Source organism: Rhinichthys klamathensis, unplaced genomic scaffold (assembly GCF_029890125.1).
Source record: "Rhinichthys klamathensis goyatoka isolate OS25496 unplaced genomic scaffold, OSU_Roscu_1.1 h1tg000040l_1, whole genome shotgun sequence".
In the NCBI taxonomy this organism is placed as follows: domain Eukaryota; kingdom Metazoa; phylum Chordata; class Actinopteri; order Cypriniformes; family Leuciscidae; genus Rhinichthys; species Rhinichthys klamathensis.
In genome coordinates, this window is record NW_026606587.1 from 14,865,001 (window position 1) to 14,884,972 (window position 19,972).

Consider the following 19,972-nt stretch of genomic DNA (forward strand, 5'->3'; position numbering starts at 1 on the left):
TAAAAGAAAAGAATCAGATTTGTTGGGGACGCCTAACAGATTAAAGAAAACGCGCGTTGAAGAGAAATCCACAGAGAACAGGGAAGCAGCCAGTATGGGGATGTCTCAAAAGCAAGCTTGCGAAATTTGAGACACCGGTTTTCTGTAGAACTAGGAAAGTATGGGGGGAAATGTATGTTTTAGGGAAAAAAACTGAGAAAATACCATGATCATGAGCTACCATGAGCACAAATAGACTAAGAGTGTGCGAGAATCAGTGGAACAGGGCAGCGGGACAAAAGGTTGTTGTGGCTGCGTTCAACATGTGTGTAAAAAATGTGAACAGATAATGGATTATTGGCTTGAAGATAAAAATGTCGAACTGCCAGGAGAAAAATGTTTTTTACTTCTTCATCCAGTAAATGGATGCATGACATTAGATGTCTATAGAACTTAAATTTATATGACAAGGATTGAAGTAGCAAGAAGCAATAAGGCTGTCTGTGTGAAATAGAGGGAACTGTAAGTGAGACTTGGTGGAAGAGGGAAGTAAAAAACAAAACAAAAAGGTTGGTGTGTGAGATATGTGTGTGTGGGGATTGTTCAAACAATCATGTACTGGTTAGATAATGAAGGAACTGGCATGTTTGAGAAAAGAAAGGAGAGGATAATGAAGGAACTGGCATGTAGGGAAAAGAAAGGAGAAATATAGTAGAAAACTATATGTGATGAAAATAGAAATGGTCTGATAGAATTTATGGAAGTCAAATTAACTGTTTAAATGATATGAAAAGTTTTAGAATAAAATAAGGCATTGTATGATTGACAGGGATTAACATGATATGAAGAATGTTTTAAGCAGAATGGGGAACAATTCTAGATTTTGATAAAATAATGATTGAAATGATGATATATCTGCTTTATTTTATTAATGTTAAGAAAATAAGGGTATTGAAGCAAGTAGCTATAATGGTTGTCTGTGTAATTTACGGACTGAGTAATATAATCTGTTTTGGAGAAACAGTAGAGATAAGACTGAGACAATAATGTGATGGAAGGAAAAAAGGCTTAAAACCAGTTGTAATGAAAATAATGATGTACAAATTGTTACACTTTATGAAGAGTAACGGAACAGTCCGGGAAAATAAATAAGTAAATAAATAGTGAGACAGAAGAGAGCAAATGCTGTAAACAGCTCTGCTCTGAAGATCTCACTTTGAAGAGATTTGCAGATGATGTTTTGTAAAAGATAAGCTGGGATAACAGCAACAGTGCTTGCTTATTCGCCCGGTTTCCGGATGTTAGACATGTACTTGTAATTAGTGTTGTTGATGATAATACCAAATTAGTAAGGTAAAGACAGAAAACAAATTCGAATATTTTGAGCATTTTCTGTGCTGCTCATGAAATTATGTTCTGCCAATAATAATGATGAAGAGTATGATTTGGCTATTGTGATTGAATCGGCCATTGGTGGATGGTCAAAGGAATACAGAGAACTGCTTATCAGTGGGTCTGTTTACATTCCTGAATGGGACACACACTGCTTCAAGGGCGTGTTAAGTTGAAGCCCTTTGGAAGCTCACAGTGATCAAACTGCAAGGTGTCTGATGCTGAAGTTGAGGCTGAAACAAATTCACTAGATGACAGAGAGTGTTTTAATGGTGGTCATCGGGACAATTTAATAGGTAACTGTAAATTTCCACCGAGAAGGTGTTTAAAAATGTGATAAAATGACAACACATTTCTGGTAATAATATTGGTTTGAAAGTAGATCAGTGTTTAAATGACGACAGTGACAATTTTTGGTCTGAGAAATAAGAGATAAAAAACAAGGTCAAAGGATTGAAGTCTTAAAGTGAACCCTTTTGAAGAAAAGATCTATAATACTAATTTTTATAAGTGAATTGTGGAATACAGGTTGATGTAAAATGAATGACTCCAACAAATGTGAGTTGCAGAATATATCAAAGTAACTAAAAGGATGATTGTGTTGCAATTAAAATTTTTAAAAAGATTTTAGATGATATAGAGAGACTAATCTCACAGATGATTTACAATAACTGCAAAAGTATCACAAGCAGAGAGTGCTTGCCTCGTCAAACTTAGTGTGAATCCTAATTGGAGATTGATAAACTCCAAGAGAAATCTTAAGTCAAATATTAAACTATGGTAGAGAACTTGACAATTAAAATTGAGATTGAGAAATGTGAAACGTTATTGAGAACTAGAATAATTATTTTTATGTAAGAACAAATAAGCAGAAGCAGTACTGGATTAACAGTTGCTAAATGCTGATTAAACAAACAGCTTGAAAAGTTGACCATGAAAGAACTAGAAGCTGATGTTTTGCTTTCAAAAGATAAGTTTGTTATGGGCTGTAATGAAACAGCTCGCTTATCTAAAATCTGATGTGTGCTGTGCCTGAAACTGCCAGTGCAACAGACTCAATCTGAGTGGAAATTTGTAATGCCTAAATTTCCTGATGTGTGGGCAAAAGACAAATATAAATAATATGTTTATTTGAAACCGTATGTAATATCTGGCAAAGATGCCTTAAGCTGGGATAGAGTTAAAAGATGATAGATAAATGTTTGATGTTAGAAGTATATGAGAGAGCAGTGTACCATCCAATAGAGTCTCAGAGTCTCTCTCATTCAATGAGTCAGCTAAAAGCTGGTATCTGTGATAATAAGTAAAGCACAGTGTGTCAGTTGAAGAATCATAGACACAGAGATGGTAAAAGAAACCATTTAGAGAGCAATTTGTTTTAAAAGTAAAACTGAATGACTTTAAAGAAGTATTTAAAATAATAATACAGATAGAGATGACATTTTGATCAGCTTATTTTAGGACCAGTAACTTCTTTGTCTGATTTAGTCTCCACCATTCAGGACCGATGGCTCCGGCTACAGATGAAGTACACTGAATGTACGGTTGTGATCTAAATTCACTGAGTATAATCCAAGTAGCTAGGTTTCTGCTTTTAAGATGGTTAATGGATTTAAGTGATTAAATACTGTTGTTATTAATCTGTCTCCCTATGTGAACACTATTAGGCAATCCGAATGGCTCTGGTGACTCTTGAACGTGCCTTTCCTAAGCTCTAGAAAACAGCTGAGTTCTGTTGAAGCAAACAGCCTGTGATGGGAAAGAGCGGTCACCAGTGTGTACAGTGGCTACTCAATGACGGGTTTGATCTTCCTGGCCAGGGGACAGCCTAACGCAGGGGGTCACGAACATTGGGCACCTCCGGGATGGAGGTGTTATATGTGAGAAAGGTATGAGAGTTGAGCGCTGATTACTGGAGGCCACCGGGGTCAGCAGAGCATTGAGAGGTGAGATGCGCTGTGAGGAACAGTCACGGCGGTCTGACCCAGGAAATGCGAGTTCCTCTATTTACCACTCGCCAGAAGAAACCGCATTCATTGTATGGCTTGTTTTTTTTAGTGTGACAAGCGTCTGCAAATATGCCAGGGGGAAAACACCCTGATGGAGATTATAGATAAAGGGCTAACAGGAGTGGGCGAGCAGGAGCCAGCTGAGGCCATGAAGTGATTCCCATTAGTTGTTGTGGAGACAGTAGCAAAACTTTTTATGTACTGGTTTGCCTTATGGGCAAGGAAAATCATAGTGTTGATTTTGAACTAATAGGTCTATGACATAGTTTTAACTCCTGAAGGTCGTTAGACATGGTGGTGGCTAAAGATGAAGACAGCTTTTGATTTAAGAAAAGTCTGGATAACAAGGTGAATGGTCAAAGGTTATTGTAATTAATTTAATATTACATTTTGTCTAAGTTACAGCCTTAGAAGGCTGTTGAAAAAGATTATTTATTTATAGTGAGAGAGACTGCTTGAGCGGAGGAAGGGATGGTAACTGTGTCTGTCTTTCTGTTATTGGCCTGCTAGAGCAAGCTGAAGCAAAATAATGATAATGAAACAAAACAACCCAGCTGACCTTGTTAAATTCTAATGAATAATGAACAAGACATGCTTTGAAACTGTTTGGGAGACCATGTAAAATTAGGTAGATGCTACAGGAAAATGAAAAGGTTAAAATCTTATTTAAAATTTAAATCTTTAAGCAATAATATAAAGAGAAGTGAACATTGAGAATGAGCAGTTAACATATGTGTGTCTAGTATGAGTGTGTGTGATGGTGACAGCACTTTATGTCTTGTATGTATTAGTTTGGGGCACTAATATTCCGCCTGAATGGTGTGTATATTGCGTCATTAACCTCTGGAATGAGTTTATCATTACAGATGGGGTAAGGCAAATGACAAATTTTAAAGAAGCTGATAATTCTGATGAAAAGACAATACAGAACATGGGACAAGCTTTAAGTTGATTGGCCATCAAGCTCTGTCTGGTAGTAATAATTTTGTCATACATAATGTAGATTTGAAGATCAGTAAATTGGAATTGTGTAGTTGTAGATCACCATCTGGCATGGGCTGAGATAAATGAAAATGTTGTAGATTTGAGGGAAACAACAAAGTGACATATTGGCTAAGTCAACATGAAATTATCAAGAGAGCCTCTCACATTTATGATTATTGTGAACAAAGGGGGAGAAATGATTGACTGACATTGACCAAGTCTGTACAGCACGACTTGACCTGATAGGGAAAATTGATGACTTTGGAAATGTTTGTAGATGACTGACTTGAGAGACCAAACAACAGGCCTGAAAAGCAAGATTCGATGTGAGACTGAGGGCCGTTGCCTTTCAAATACTGCGAGAAGAAGATGAGATTGTGGCTTTAAGGGAAGAATGTAATATTTTTGTTTCAGAGACAGAGAAAGATGTCTGGAGGAAATTTGTCTTAAGGACAACGTTTGGATTAGTGTTGATGGCAAACTTTATCAAAAACACTATGTTAAATGTTATGTTTAATTGATGCTCGAGTTGTGTCGTGCATCAAAAGGGGGATGGTATAACAATTGCCAAATATGGTTTATTAAGGGGTTCACATTTGCTGAATAAATGTTGGGAGAACACTAGGGGTATTTGGATAAAAGCCCTGAAAGGGGCCATTTTTCTGCCTAACAAAATTGATGTCTGTGAGTGTGCACACACCAATAACAAAGATTGTTTCAACAGGAAACGTCAGGGCATCGAAGGACACGGGAGAACAGTAGACAAAAGAAACTGCGTACTTTACTATCTGACAATAACCTCGAAATTTGTTTCTCTTTACAGAGAGCATGCAGGATTGGGAGACAGGGCAAAATGTGCCAATAAAATAATGGTTATGGATGAATTTGGCTAACTATCCTGGCCTGGGTTATTATTGTAGCAGAAAGGTGCTACACCTGCGCAGCGCATAACTTAAAATTTTCCTTTTACAGAATGTCAGGATGGATTGGATCAAACAGAACTAATTCTGTTCCAAATGTATAAATATTGTGTTTTTCAGGGTAAAAGGACCCCGAGTGCTATTAAGTGAGCAAGAAATTATCCGGTGATAATGTTTCAGATTGTTGAATCCACAGGTCACACCAAAGGGGACGAGCGGCAAGACAAGCGGTCACTAACAAAATACTTAAGGTCTCCATTCACAGGTGACGGGAAGCAGGAAATGGTTCATTCCAGTGGGGGTGCGGTGGTGATCTCAGGAGATCAGTGTGTCACCTGGGTCCAAGCCTCTCACCTTAGACAACACCAACAGGCCACAATCATCCCATAGTCCATGGGGCGAACGAGATGATCAACACGCCTGGCCTGGAGGAGGATGTGAACCAACTAATGGTTTAAGAATGTGGTTTTGTGATTATTTTGAGGATTTTATTTGATTAAATCAAAATAGGGCTTAGTATTGATATACAGTAGATCAAAAGATTTGATTGGTTACTTATTCATTAGGAAATATTTAAGGAAAATGTTTTTGGGAAGAGAAGATCTATTAATTAATGTAAATGGTAGGGATAATTGTTGAAGCTTATTAAGTAGAACCACAGCATGTTTTGGATTAAAAGTTAAAGGTAAAAGAACACGGAACGTCCGTGGGGCGAACGAGATGATCAACACAACTGATGGTTTAAGTTTAACAGAAGAATCTGTTTTTGTGATGATTTTGTTTGATTGAATCAAACTAGGTTGTTCTTGATTTGATTGTAAATGTAGAAAATATATTGATTGTGTCCGTAATGGAAATATTAGAGTTAATATTGAACAACTGCATTGGTTAGAAGAATGGATAAAATTATAAGACTTCTCTGGTTAGATTTTGTTAAATATGGCATTAAATAGAGCTTACTAAATTGAATTAGAAGTGAACACAATATGGTTAGGAAAACCGAGCTGAAATATGGAGATGGGCGTAGATTAATGGAAAAGGCTTAATGATAGGAGTTAGGATTGTTATTCTAATAATTTTGTTATTCATGGGTGAATATGATTACAGTGACAGGTGAAACATGCTGTCTGTTCAATTGGTGAAAAATGACAGTCTATCCCAAGGATGAACAAAATTATGTGACGATACAGGTAGCGGGAGCTACAGTGAGATATGTGTTAAATGTATTTTCTGTTTGTTTTTCTTCTATTTGTTTATTTTCTGAGAAAGATTAAGGGCAAAAGATTTAAAGAAGGTTACAAGCAGCGGTCATCCGTGTTACGAGATGGCGTACAAAGATAGGGTTTGAAACTGAGTGATTTTTTATTATACTTTTATCTGTTTGTTTTCTTACTATGTTATAACTACCTTTTTCCTTACTGGCGTGACTGAGGGTCTGTTTACAGGAGCGCAGGAACAGTGATTTCTCGCTTAGCCCGGCCCAGTAAAAATGTTTACTTGCTAGCTAAAATATTACGGGGCCTTTCCCCCACAAAAACAGCCTTATGCTTCTTCATTCTAAACTTTTCTTCACAGGTTCAAGGAGAGTGATCATTTATGCAAAAATCAGAGATGAAGAGTATAAGTGTGATGATATGACTTAAAATTTGTCTTATTGTTTATTGTTATGATTATGGGTAATCAGAATGATAAAAAGCGGGAATTTGTTGTGGAAATTTTAATAGTCATTGATCCCTAACAGATATCATAAGAGAGAGAACCTATTCAATGTGTAAAATATAGATGATTCAAAGAATGTCACATGTGTGTCTCTCACTTGTAGTGAGAGAAGATTCTGTTTATGTACCTGGGGAGGCAGAAGAGGGAGACACTCCAGAGAACAGACGAACAAGGACCTCTGACCTAGATGTCAGAAGGCCATTTTGGTGCAGGGGGGCTTATGGGCCAACTAGTGACGTCTATGGAAAACTACTGGGAGGAAGGCTCTGGGGGGAAGAAGGCCTTGAAACTAAGATAAAAGCTAGTTCAGTCTGTCTGGGGGTGTGTCACTCTTCTGCACAGGGTAACAACTGTGTATTAGACTGCTCCTATTCTTGCAAGAATAAATACTTCTATTTTATATAATTTGACTCTGAGTGTCTCTTACGCAGTGATGTTTTGCTTGAGATGAATTTTTGCCACAACACTATCTATCTATCTATCTATCTATCTATCTATCTGTCTGTCTGTCTATCTATCTGTCTGTCTATCTATCTATCTATCTATCTATCTATCTATCTATCTATCTATCTATCTATCTATCTATCTATCTATCTATCTATCTGTCTATCTATCTATCTATCTGTCTGTCTGTCTGTCTGTCTGTCTGTCTGTCTGTCTGTCTGTCTGTCTGTCTATCTATCTATCTGTCTATCTATCTGTCTATCTATCTATCTATCTATCTGTCTGTCTGTCTGTCTGTCTGTCTATCTGTCTGTCTGTCTGTCTGTCTGTCTATCTATCTCTATCTATCTGTCTGTCTATCTATCTGTCTGTCTATCTATCTATATATCTGTCTGTCTGTCTGTCTATCTGTCTGTCTGTCTATCTATCTATCTATCTGTCTGTCTATCTATCTATCTATCTTCCTGTCTGTCCGTCCGAATATATATATATATATTTAGTAATTATCCTTTAATGTAATAATTTCATTTAATTCCATAATTTCATTTAATAATCTAATTAAGGACATTTATTAATTTATTTATTTTTAACTGTACATATGAAAAAAAAAACATTTAATTTCAGATCATGAAACCACATTATAGCTTTACAGTGCAGAAGCAATTACATAAAACCATCATTCACAGCAGAGAGCATTTGGTGTCATAAAACACCTCAGACGACTCCTTATCAAGACATAAAGTGCACAAAAAAATAATAATATCCTCACTTTTATACAAACTATGACCACTGTATTATTCGGATTAGATCAAATCCATTTGCATTGATATGTGCACATTTTTTGAATGGTAAAATGATGGAATGTTTTCTCGTGTACAAACGTTCCTATCAGACACTTTGTTGGCAGCATGTTTGTCAAACCCTATCTGACTACAGCAGACACGCTTTATGACCGTTCTCCCTCTCCACCATCAGTACGGCCAACAAATCACCATAGAGACGCTCTTTAAGGTCTGCCATAAATGCTGAGGGTGTCAGTGGTGAAACAAAGAGGTGCGAGAGAGAAGAAAAACTGGACCAATCAGAGGATGCAATCAGTGTTAGGTGTGCAGGGTTTGCAAGGTCACATGACCAATTTGTCCAAACTGACCCCAGGATTCAGACCGTCATAATGAGCCAGTGGGAGGACACATGTTTGATGGGGAGGGTTGGAGTGGTTTCAGCTCTCATTTGGTCATTTTATCCATTCGTACGCATCTTCTATGAAGAGAATAACAATAATATGGTTAAAAAAAACACTACTTAAGCTTAAAATTAATGTAGGCCTAATCTATTAAAGTTTTTCAAAATAGATAGTTGGCACAGCATGCATGACTGGCTGACCAACTGTCCTTTTGACATATACTGACACCTTGTGGGCACTTCGTGCAGTGCAACATCGAAACTAGGCTCATATTATTAGTTCATAATTATTATCAGGCAATGACTTAGGCAGCTTTTGAGCACGAAGCCTAGGGCAGACTTATTTATTTAGGACACGAATGAAACCTAGGTGTGCTACTATTTAAACTATTCAAATAAGTTTTAAAGCATCACAAAATAAAAATCAAAGAATAAAACATTGAACAATAGCCTAGGCCCTAGGCTAGCATAAGTTATTTGCTCGTGCTTTACGTTATCCATTACCTGAATGCCTGTAATCAATCAGGCAAAACGCTCAGACGATTTATCATATTACATAAATTATGCATTGTTTTAACCATGTGAACTATTGCAGTTTATGCTTAACATTGAGATTTTACCTTTTCACAACAATCCATTCAACAGTAGCGATTTGTGCTCGATGTCTCAAGGACACGCCCACAATATGAGTAGTTATATCATGAATATTCATGAAGGCGGCGACGCCATCGAATTTATTGAAACACCTGTGCGCATTTAATAAATTATTCAGACGTCGTGCAAGTTTACTGCAACAGGTGCCGCGAACTCCAAATACCTTTGAAAATCAAGCAAGCTGGTTTCCATGAGGGGGTTTGGTGGCACGACCGTATGATTTCTACCGCTCTAGACATGTCGATACGTCCGCCATCTTGAAACGGTCAACATTTCAGATGATGTCTTCCCTCAGTAAAAATGAACCGTTTTTCCATGATGTCACAACACTGCGCAGTCTCTGGTCCAAATTTTCTGGAGAGACATGATCGCTTTATACTCTGAACAGATTGAATTTGGGCTTTTATTCACAAACATTTATCTACTCACACATTAGTTGTGGTAAACAGAAGCTCAAGCATGTTTGCTTGACGTGCAAGAACCAATGAGGTTAGTGTTACTTCTTCAAGACTTTTGTTCTCACTCGCGTGTCAAGCAGGTTCGGTTGAGCATGTTCGCTGATCAAAGTTATGTGAATAAAAGCCTATATAAATCTGTTCATCATATAAAATGATTGTCTCTTCAGACTACTCAATGCATATGGATTAGTTTTACGATCTCTTTATGAACGTTTTGAAGCATCAAGTGGTAGTTGCGTAGCTTTCAATGGAGGAACAAAAATATCTCAGATTTAATTAAAAACATCTTCATTTGTGTTCTGAAGATGACCGAAAGTCTTGCGGGTTTGGAACGACATTAGGGTGAGTAAATGATGGCAGATTTGTTTATTTTTTTTATCAGTTTGACACAATTTTCTACTTCAAGTGCCATGGGAAGTCAAATGAACTTTTCTTAACATTTTCCCATACTGCAAAATGTCTATATCCTTCTCCTTAACAGATATTATTTTCAATTCATCATGCCCTTACTGATGTATGTAATATCTTGGAATATCTGAAGGCCAGGTTTTCCTATAAGTCATCATTAGAACAGAACACATTTTACACATGGGGAAAATAGCTTAGTCAATAATACATGAAAGTCCAAACTTTAAAGCTCTTAATTCTACTTTTGTCTACTTTTGTCTCTATGAAAATGTACCATAGTTCTTGTTATTGTTATAGCATTTGTTACAATAAGGCTTATAATCAAAGGTAAGACCGTTGATAATGCTTATTGGCCACTGTAGATGTTTTTTTCTTTTTTTGTATAATGTCTTAGACGTTGTTTGCGGGCAGCCAATGAAGACCTATCTGCAAATTTCTATTTAAATTATTAAATAATACTAATAATACATTGCAGTTGAATTTGTTTAAGCTCTGTCACTCCACATGGACCAGTTTTGATAATCATTGAGGCTGCAATGCATTGTCTGTCCACAAGAGGCCATTGCTGAACAACTACTCTCTTTACCATATCATGTTGCACTAACTTGGTTGAAATGAGTCAGAAACCTAAATTGTTACCTCTGTTTTATTTACTACCACAGGTGAATAATATTGCTCTTTAATGCTAAAACATTTGATATTAATATCATTATAAATACTGCCAAGTCCAACTCATAAATTCGCAACAATCTTGTTCCCTCGATTACAAACCCAATAGGATATTTCCATTGGCTTTTGAATTATTGCAGAAAATAAGCTCTGCGACCAGCGAAAGTTTATGATTCTTACATTGTTTTGTTCATCATGATAACTTTACAAGTTAACACTATGAATTTTGAAGCATCAATCAGCTGAAGTAAAAAGCTAAATTTGAACAAACTGGTCACATGACTCAATAAACACTATATCAATAACTCTAATCGGTGAAAGCGACTATAGTGAGTCGATGATGATGAGTTTACCTGTTCGGCTGATGATGTTTAATGACAGCCTCTGTAGTCCATTTAAACACTTGTTAGCAGCCGCTTTTACAAGACAAATAACCACAGACCTTATTTCAGGCATTAACCAAAAACCCATAAAAAAACACACAAAAAAACTTGACTTTCGAACGATGAAACCGGAAGTGCTAAAATGCAACTCGTTTGTGGTTTTTCAAAAATATGTCATTCCTTCACCAATCTATATTTAATTGAGTGAATTATGGTAGAGATAAATCTAATATTAAAAATATTTTTAACCCATGACATTTCACATTCCATTTTTTGTGGCAAAACTGTAACATGAAAAATGAACATTACAAGATTGAATGTCAGTGCAAAAATGTCTGATGGCTAAACTGTTTTGTCTGACTTTGTTTTCATGTGCTGAGACAGACGGCATCTCTCTTTTGATCAGGTGAGGGTGTTCACACACTCTGCAGGGGTCACCGTGTGCTTTCAAACAGGTCCCAGGATGATCCGTAAGGAAACAAGTGACGTCTTTATGAGTAAGTCATTGAATCATTTAAATCACATTCAAACCTCTTTAACCATTGTTCAAGAAAAAGGGATGAGTCAGTATTATTGCATATTCTAGATAGGCCTACATTATTATCCAAATTATTAGATTTTTAGAATGCACATTAGCTTCTCTTTCCCCAAATAACTGGATTCACCTTAAAACGTAGATGTGTTTAATAACTGAGGTTCACCATCCAGATCATTCTAAAGTTTTTATTTTTTAACCTGAGGACAAATGTTTTTTGTGTGCCCTGTTAAATTCAGATGCAGTGTCTTTAATATGGCCAAAATCAAACGGGTCATTTTCTCCAAGCAGAGATTACGAGTTTGTGACAGTTCATAAATGTGGTTCATTGACCTTTCATCATGTGCCCGTCTTGAAACTTAAGAAAACATAATTTGGAGGAAACATGAAATGTTTAATGTTATTAGAGATTATTAGATTTAAATACATCTGAAAAGTCATTGAGAGTAAAAATAAAAAGGAACGCAGTCAGCGGAGGCTTGCGAAAGTATAAACAATATGTGAGACCATAAAATATAATTTCTGGTTTCTTTATTTCACATTGTGCCAACAGTCATTTTAAAACAGTATTTAATGTTACATTAGTAGTGCCTTGTTTTCGTGTTTGTCAGGACACCGGCCCCATCTTCGGTGCTCATTGAATAATAATAATAATTTATTGTCATTGCAGTGATGCAACGAAATTACATTAGAGGATCAATCGACAGACATTAAAGCTGTGTCTACAATAATCCGGATACATTTTTGTTTCAAAATGCTCTGTCCACACTAGCGTTTTCCAAAAGTTTCTCGTCCACACTGAAACATCTGAAAAGACCAGACATAATAAAGTTTCTTAAACACAATCACCCTCATGTTTTGACGCAGGACAGCAATTACGAGTCATTTTTCTGTCATCTTTGCAGGAATGTAATATGAAGATTGTACGAAGTAACATTTGTCTTTAGCAACACTGAAAGTGATCAGCACATTCTGGTCTAAACCGATATCTGTGTATATGCATCACATGACTAAACATGCGCCACCGTTTCCAAATACCCTAGTTTTCACAGTCCACAACATTTTCAAAATGTATCTCCAAAAAGCTCAGTTTCGCAGAACAACAATGGCCAAAACGCAGATGCTTCTCAAGTAGACTTCAATAGGTCCGAACGTCAAATTAATGAAGTATTTCTCCTGTGAGAAGTGATGGCGTCATCAGTCATCAAAAGTCTTTAAAGCGCTCATTGATCAGCGTAATAACCCCATTAACATTTCTCAGCGCTGATTCATGCTTTCACGGCTGATCAATCTCGCCCGCTCCTTTTGTGTGCAGAGTCTCGTGTCGGTGTCGTGGCTTCCAGTTTCAAAGCGTGTGTCGGGGAAGAGAGAGAGGTGTTTCCTCTGTCCTGGGACGCACGGTTCGGGTCGGGGAACCGGACGTTGAACTGTGTGTGACACCGGGGCAGGGGTAACGCTCTGGAGGTGGGCAGGAGGTGCAGAAACATGCTTGTTTTATGGCCTGAACAGAGCGGGGGGGACAACACAAATGGCTCTGAGGTGAAGAGGTCGGGAACATAATTCTGAAATGCACAGATAAATCAGTGTGTGCAAGCACAGACAGAGCTGCTTCAAACACCTGATGTTGCAGCACAATCTCATGAACGTGTATCTATAGCACCAACTGTATTTCTCATGCAATTTATATGCGAAAAAACGAGTTTTACGTGCATATGATACGCAGTTTATACGCACATACTCCACACCACTAAGGGGTTTTCAGTGTGTATCATATGCATGTAAAAGCATTTTTGTGCATATGAATTGCATGAGAAATAAAATTCGTGCTATATACGCATTTTCATGAGATCATGTTGCTTTACATTTGCCCCCCCCCCCCCCCACCCAGAGCCGTCAGCTTTCTCATACGCAACCTCGTACGCATAAAAACACAATCCAGAAAATGCACACATTCCAGAAACTGCAAACCTCACTTGTGTCAGGGCAACATGAGGACGTTCACACCTTGTTAAGTTTTACTACTTGTGCATTTGTTTGGCCCAGGTCTCTATTGGCCCCTTTGAAGTGAACGGCTCCTGGAGCCGCAGGGACACGGACTGAAGATCAGTCGTGCCGAATGCAGAGTGGAATGGACTGCAAAAGTTTGCATTTGAACTGGTGCGTGCGTGAGTTCCAGTTCCTGGATTTGAATTGACGTAGCAATTTGAATTGAAGTACATAGAATTGAAATTAAAGAAATTTATTACAACTGCTTTTAATTCTAGATTTTTATTTGTGATATTAACCATTAATCAATCAATAACACTACCATTTCAAAAGATTTTAATCTTTAATTATTGTATTTAGCAAGGACACATTAAATTGATCAAAAGTTGTGCATCAGTTTAGAATCCCATGTCCTGGATTTGAATTGATGTAGCAACAGGCTGAATGATTTCAATTCAAATCAATTCAATTCACATTTATTTGTATAGCACTTTTCACAATGCATATCGTTTCAAAGCAGCTTTACAGAATTTAAAGTATATTGAATTAAAAGAAATTCATATAACGGCAATAAGTAGTTTTTAATTCTATTATATTAATGATATTAACTATTAATCAATGAATAACCACTACCATTTCAAAAGTTTTGTTTTTTTAAATCAATGCTTTTATTTAGCAAGGGCGCATTTAATTGATCAAAAGTGACATGTTAAAGGGATAGTTCACTTTGAAATAAATTTTTGGTATGTTTTAGCTTACCTCAAGGGCATCCAAGATGTAGGTGTCTTTGTTTCCGCAGAAGTTTCAATTTTGATATTTTTAGGTCAAACCGTTCTTGTCTGTCAGTCATATAATGCAGGTCTATGGTCACCACCTCAAAGAGCATGCACAGAGAAGTCCAAATTAAACATGATGTAATGACTCGTAAATGTAAGTACACATTGATGGCCTAAGACACGAAACGAGCGGTTTGTGTGAGAAAACGAACAGTATTTATATCGTTTTTACCTCTTGTAAACACAGCCACGTCCAAGTGATCTGAGGGCGCGGGCGCTACGATCTGCGCCAGCGCCGGAAAGCGCCGGAAGTGATCTCTCGCGCGGTTGCGAAAAAAATTCAACGTTGTCTGTTGATATATCGAAATCGTCTTCCATTGCGATTTCTTGTATATATAAATATGTTTAGATCTTCACAGTGAAAGGTAACACTTCCGAAATCTCTGTGTAAACAATGAGTGACGTACACGCGCGAAAAGACCGAAGCGCCCGCGCCCTCAGATCACTTGGACGTGGCTGTGTTTACAAGAGGTAAAAACGATATAAATACTGTTCGTTTTCTCACACAAACCGCTCGTTTTGTGTCGTAGGCCATCAATGTGTACTTACATTTACGAGTCATTAAATCATGTTTAATTTGGACTTCTCTGTGCATGCTCTTTGAGGTGGTGACCATAGACCTGCATTATATGACTGACAGACAAGAACGGTTTGACCTAAAAATATCAAAATTGAAACTACTGCGGAAACAAAGACACCTACATCTTGGATGCCCTTGAGGTAAGCTAAAACATACCAAAAATTAATTTCAAAGTGAACTATCCCTTTAAGATATTTATGATTTCCATTTCAAATTAATTCTGTTTTGAACTTTCTATGCATCAAAGAATCCTAAAAGTGTAGCATGGTTTTCATAAAAATATTAAGCACCGCAACTACATAATATATAAGGTATTATAAATGTTTCTTGAGCATCAAATCATATTAGAGTGATTTCTGAAGGATCATGTGACACTGAAGACTGGAGTTATGATGCTGAACATTCAGCTTTTCCATCATAGACATAATAATATTGTCACCAGATGAAGAACACAGATTCAAAATATATACAAGGTTTAATCCAAAAGCAGGTGCAAAGACGTACCAGTGTGTCCAACAGAAACACATACAACAACTCAGATAACAGAGGAATTAAATACACATAGAAAATGAAATAAGGAACAGGTGTGATGATTAGATGAGTGTCCATGGCAACGGATGACTGGCGGGAAACTAAGACAGAAACACATGTGACTAATGAAAACAAACTGAAAGTCCATTAAAAAAGAAACTTAAGAACGTGTGTGACAAATATATTAAAATATTATTTTTGCTGTATTTTTTTTTTAATCAAATAAACACAGCCAAAAGAGACTTCTTTCAAACACATTAAAAACTCTTGAATAGAATTTATCCAACTCTGGAAAATAATTTGCCAAATGAATCAGCCCCTTAAAAACCTGGTTCTTGTTTTTGCAGCAATTATGTAAAAAAAACAATACCTGTGTGATTATTTATTTATTTTTTTAAGCAAAAATATGCAAGTCCAGACGCAATAAAACAATGTCAGTTATGTTACACTTGAGTTTAGAGACTAAATGATGGCAGTCAGAGAGGATTGTGCCGAGGACCTGATGTCAGCTGTGGCTTGCGTGGATTGCTTCACTTTTTTGTTTTGGAAATTCTTTCCTTCTACCTGTACACGAAAGGCTTTCCTAAATTGCATGAAGGAATGCAAAGTCAAGTGATTAAAGGAGCAGAGAGCAGGTGATATTTCAGTGTAAGGGGTACTTAGTATGTGAAGCCTGACTAGAGGAGAGAGAGAGAGAGAGAGAGAGAGAGAGAGAGAGAGAGAGAGAGAGAGAGAGAGAGAGAGAGAGAGTTTTCTGCTATAAGATCAGGTTCTGTGCAACAGACACACATCTTTCTGTGTTCAGGTTTGTATGAATGGGTATTTAGTCAGCGTCCAAAAAGTGTGATAAGAGCGAGCATGAAGGAGCCAGCTCAGGTTTCCCTTCACAACGCCAATGAAGAGAGGAGAAAACACCTGGCCTGGTCTAGAAAAAAGCATAATTAGTGGTTGAAATATTTCAAGGATCTGTACTTTATCAGAGTATTTATATTTTGGGAAACTTTTACTTTTACTTCTCTACATGCCAAAGCGTAATATTACTCATTTTTACTGAATTCCATAAAAACATGTCGTTCCTCGTGAAGAACTGGCCACTGAGACGCAAGAGTGATGTTTGATTTGATGAAGGATTTCAACCTGTTGATCCTGAATGAGTGCGAGTGTTGTACGTGTGCATGGACGTGAAATGTGCAAATGTTATTTATATAGTTTTATTGTTTTTATATATTCTCTTTTTATTTATTTTTAATTTTTAATTTGTATTGATTGCTTGAGATCCGTCCTCTCTTGGTGGAAATGGAATTTCGTTGTACTCTCTTACAATGACAATAAAAGGAGATGAATCTGAAGGATTCATTGGTGAATCTGACTGATCCGACTGCAACTGTTCGATGATCCGCTCCAAGAACAGGTCAATCGTCCTCGAGCTTGAATGTGCTGCAACCCATGCTGAGAAAAGTTACCAATGAGTTTTAGTATCGGTTACTGTAAATTAGATCATGTTTATTTTAGATCATGACCGTCACATTTGTGAACCAAATCTTCTATAAAATTAGTGCATAGTCCCTATGAAACCTGTGACGTCTGTATTCTTACACTATTGTCGCCACATATTTACACACATTGTGTTTCCCTCCATTTTTTAAACATGGTAGCATATATTATTAGCACACTTTAAACTTTAATATACTACACTCAAAAAAATTACTCTTTAAACTTAATTTAATTATGGACAGTGGTTCCACACAAGCAAATTGCGTTTTATTAACATTAATGGGATTTTTTAAATCTATGTAAGCTCCTTGTGTTGTGACAACACAACTGAATGAGTCCAAACAAATCAATGGAATTGCTTCCCTGTAACTTAAACCGGTTAGGTTTATAGTGAACATGCTTTAATTTATTTAAATCTTCACTGACAAATAAAAGTATGTAGGATTTACATAATTTCTCAATTGAAATTCTATACTAGCTTACTATTAACATTTAATAGCACTTATTAACATATCAAGTGCTAAGATGTATATGCTCTTTCAACAACAGGAATTATATTTTAATAATCAGTCCAAATCCTAACCAAATGCTCCACTCTTCTCCACAATGGTGACCCACTGTAATTTAAATGGTTCTAATAATTACAATGTAATTGAACATTAAACACAATTACACACTATAAAGTCTTCCCCTTTCCTCATTTTCTCAAAAACACATAAAATAACACTTAATTTAAACATTTATTCTCTCTTAATTCAGCTATATGCAAAGCATGCTGGGAACTAACAAGCACCGCCCAGTTTAAGTTAATGCAACACAAATCATTCATGTAATCCAACACAAACGGATTAAGTAAACTTTAATTTGACATATTTAAGCAGATTGAACACAATCAAATTAAGTTTGGACAAAATGTAGCAATTGTGTTGCTTAAGCTCATTTGAAGCAATTTGAACAAGCAGCCAAAATAGTTTTTTTTTTATTCCAATATATTTAAAGCATTCCAGGACAGACTTTCCGAAATACTCACAGAAATGAAAGACTTTGCCTTTAGATTAACTTTATATTTTCTCTGAGGCCATGCACCTTTCCACTTTCTTCACACGGCATCTTCATCCAATACGTTGGAAATAGTCACATCCAGGGTTTTTTGAATCGCGAAATTAAACTCTTTACATTAGTTTAACGAATGATAATTAAGTATAGTTGACAATTATACAGGTTAAGTTAATTAAACGCAATTCAATAGTGTTTTGGTGGTAAAAGAAATATGTGTGTTACTTTAACACAACATATTTGGGTAAAAAGAACAGTGCCACAAAACCATTTTTTTGAGTGTACAATATAATTTTAAGTTACTAATAATTCATGTTTTTGTAGTGTATAATAAGCGTTGGTAATACAATAAAAGGTTTGGGTTACACTAAGGTTTTACAGTCTAATTATACATTTGAGTACTGAGTAATAATAGTTAACTACATGTACTTACTATAGGATTAGGGTTAGTTGGAAGTAATTATGCATAATAAATAGTTAATACTTTAGTGACTACATGTAATGTGTAACAAGGGCACTGTAAAATAAAGTACCAAAAATAGCTTATTTGCAATACATATTAATTGCATGCACTAATCATCCTCATTAGTGTTGAACCCAGTGCTGGCTATCAACATATGGTGCATCGATCAGTACTTTTTACTTTTAATACTTTTAAAAATAGTATTTTGTACTTTTTCTCAAGTAAAACGTGTTCTTTTTACATTAATATCTTAATAAGATATCTGTACTTTTATTCAAGTACTTCATCCACCACTGAGAATAATTAGTTACAGCTTTGTCTAAACAAATTGTATTGCTATTCCTCAAACATTGTGGTTAGGGTTTGCTTTAAATCTAAGTATTATATCTGATGCAATAAATTCAGCTTTATATGCATGCATTTTTTAAATATAGGCGCTGAGTAGCCCCTCCCACACTGAAATGTCATTGGTCCAAAATCTTCCTCCACATATCTGTACTTTTAAACATCACACATCAGATGCGTCTGATTGGCTGTGCTTGTGTGTATGATTGTCCACTCAGCGTGGACCAAAACATTGCTTGTCGCTGGAAACTGTGTCTTGTCAGGACACAGTGTTATACTTTTTGAGAAATGTAAGAAAATCTGACAATGCCAGGAATTTTAACTTGAATAAAACATATTGTTATATAAATTTGCATACTAATGGTGCGTTCACGTGCTATGGAAAATATGACATTTTCCACTTGTGAACTGGTATTTACCAGTGTGTTGCGTTCAAGTGCTTTTGTTGTCGTATTGTGGTAAAAAGATGGAGATCCAGACCTGTTATTTAGCTAAAACTATTTTAGATTGCTTAAGTCATCTGCTACAGCAAGAAAATGATTTATCAAAACTCAAACGGTAAAATAATATGCTGTATATTTTCTAGATCATGAATACGGTAGTACATATTTTTACCATTCACAACTCTTGCGTTGCTCTCCGCCATTTTTAAAAGGTCAAAGGTAATCTCATCTCGGCAACTCGTGCATCAAAATATTCTACGAGTTTCCCAGTGGAAAATACCACATGAGGGGGTGTTCATGTGCATTTTCCATGTCGGCTTTTGGTATTTACCATAATTACCATAGCACGTGAACGCACCATTAATGTAATACTTGTGCTGGTAATTTGAAACTTTCAAACCCGAGTTGTACAAACGCTGTACCTTCTGACGTCCTCACACATCCAGTGTTGTTTCTAACTTCACATTCTGTTGTTTATTTGTTTTTGGCCATTTTTAATCTT